General features: G+C 36.6%; 1 protein-coding gene and 1 long non-coding RNA gene across 6 annotated transcripts in view; one reads left to right on the plus strand and one right to left on the minus strand.

Annotated features, from left to right (window-relative positions):
• The window catches only part of LOC138024308 (tetratricopeptide repeat protein 28-like), a 34,214-nt gene that overhangs the window by 20,098 nt on the left and 11,616 nt on the right, over positions 1–2,500 (minus strand). The gene's annotated exons all lie outside the window — the stretch shown is intronic.
• LOC138024310 (uncharacterized) overlaps positions 1–2,500 on the plus strand; it is a 3,189-nt gene that overhangs the window by 480 nt on the left and 209 nt on the right. Inside the window, exons 1-2 of the long non-coding RNA XR_011126969.1 lie at positions 1–262; positions 760–2,500. The exon at positions 1–262 is cut by the window's left edge and continues 480 nt beyond it; the exon at positions 760–2,500 is cut by the window's right edge and continues 209 nt beyond it. This is a non-coding gene — a long non-coding RNA (uncharacterized lncRNA). The remainder of the gene's footprint in view (positions 263–759) is intronic.

Genomic DNA, 2,500 nt, shown 5'->3' on the forward strand with positions numbered 1-2,500 from the left:
AGTATGGCGTTTGTTCTTGAACCAGCGGGAAAAACCCTTCAACGATCCCCTCGAACATCACTGAAGATCAGCCATCTTGGATTTGAGCCGCTCTGGTCAGCAGTAGGCCAGCACCAAAAATTGCGGGCTCACACCAGCCACAGATCGATGGCGGTTATTTCGATTTTCGGTTTACTGCAAGTCCTTATCATATTTTAGTTCGTTTACAATGTAAAATTCTTGTCCACTGGAAGGAATTGCTGATAATAACTCACCTAAAGAGGTAAGCGTCGGATAAAACAATTTTGATGCTAATTCCATGGGCTTTTGTCCTATAAATCAAAGTGCAAGTAATATTGTATCATAGTTAGTAGCTATGGTTGTATAAGCTTAATACAAAGTGCGGGCGTTGTAACGTTTTGTGCAGTGTCTTTCTGTTTACAAATAACGAAGCTTGTAGTGGAAGGTTTTCATAATCCTTCAGAAAAATAACCGACAAAAAGCGAAGCCAACGAAATGGACATTCACATCGAATTTAATTATCCCGGTTTAAAACGCAAAAGAACGCGTGATTTAGTTACATTGAGTCTGATCTGAGTGTTCCTACATAAACAGCCAAATGTTGACACTTCCATTGGGTGCAGAGATTTCTTCTGGGATATGGTGCATGAAATTTCATGATAAGTGGTCTGTAATTGGTGACCAAAGTCCACGATATTCTGTTATGTAAGCAATGAGAACCCAGATTTAAAAAATATATATATGCTTCTTTTGTTTTAGACTCCACTGCTGTTGTACTCAAGTCACCATTAAACCACTGCAATGAGCACTTTTTATAGCATTGTAGTCAAGTTGTCACTGCCTTGAATTTCTGAAGAGGTTGGAAAAAGACAATATAATACTATGTATCTTTAAATCGCATTGTCCAGAGGAAACCAAGCTTAGGTACAAAGCGAAAAAAATGTTGTAGTTACTCTAATCCTGTAAGCTAAGCTTATGTTAGGTATTATTATGCAACAACTACAGTGATGGCAATGACGGTGTACAGAAATCAAACAGGAACCCACATATGAGAACTTTTACAAGTAAGAACGTTTTTGGCTAAGACAGTCCTATTTTAGCCTACAATTTTGAAATGGATTCTTATTTTGAGAAATTTAGTCAAACACTGAATACACAAATTTAATATAACAAGCTCTACCAGTACCATGTTTTCCCAGCAGCAACATAGTACCATTGTTTTAATGTTGCTTTAGTTTTGTTCTGTTTATCATGCAAACCTTTGTACAAACTTCAGAAATGGCCCAAAATAGGCCATACCCACCAATGACAAAACCTCATTATTTTATTCTAAGAACCTGAGTACAGTCTGTAGCCTAGCCTTAGCCTACAGACTGTAGCTTGGAAAAACTTGGTTCTTACACTGTATAATTTATTCAGGTTTTTACCGTATCTTTATCAAGCAAATATTGTCACTGTAGTATTAAATATATGACTTACATGACTTGTTCACAATGGAGGGAAAAAAATTATGTGGGGTTGCAACTGCTGTAATAGAAGGGCTGGAAGCAAAAACCTAGTAAGTGACAATGTTTGGCCAACTTTTAGTGCTCAAAACTAGCCCAAATTTTGCAGGTTGACTGGAAATGAACTTAACAACATTGCTCTGGTAATTTTTTATGCAATTTGAGCTTTATTTTCAAGAAATAAGCTATGCAAAAATACCATTGGCTTCATGTTTGAAAACAATGGAATCAGGGAAGTGGCACTTACCTTTCATTGTTCCATTAAAATTTAATGGCATTTATAAACTAATATAACTGTGTGTCGATAGCTCAACTGAATGATATGCACAGCAAAGTACACGACAGGTCGGTGGTTTGAGCCACTGATCAGAGTTATTTATTTAATTTTTTGTGCATGTCTCATGTAACTTAAATTTAACAAAGATCGATAAAATCGCAGAGAAAATCAAGAAAAGAAAAACGAGAGAAACATCTCTGTGCAAACAAAAGAAAAATAATAAGTCTGATCGGTGGCTCAAACCACCAAGCTGCTGTGTACTTCGCTGTGCGCATCATTCGGATGAGCTACCAACGCATACAGTTGCATAAAGCTTGTGCTATTAAATTTTAATCAAACAATGAAAGGTAGGTGTTGCTTTGCTGATTCCGTTGCTTTCAAATGCGAAGCCAATAGTATTTTTGCATAGTTTATTTCTCGAAAAAAAGCTCAAATCTGATAAAAACAATACCAGGGCAATGTAAGTTCATTTCCAGTCAACTTGCAAAATAGACCGTTTTTGCTTGTACAATTTGTTTTCCCAATACAGATTATGTCATAATACCCAGGAGGTTAATTGGTGCTTTCTTTTTTCTTTTGTATGTAAATCCAGCCAGCCCCGTTTACGGGGATAAACCCCAATCAAAATTGGATTGATGATGAGGCAGACATATTCATGCTTGCATGCACTCTTTTTAATGAGCAAAACAAGGACTAATCCTCCTGAGTATTATCACAT

This window comes from Montipora capricornis, chromosome 11 (genome assembly GCF_036669925.1).
Source record: "Montipora capricornis isolate CH-2021 chromosome 11, ASM3666992v2, whole genome shotgun sequence".
NCBI lineage: Eukaryota > Metazoa > Cnidaria > Anthozoa > Scleractinia > Acroporidae > Montipora > Montipora capricornis.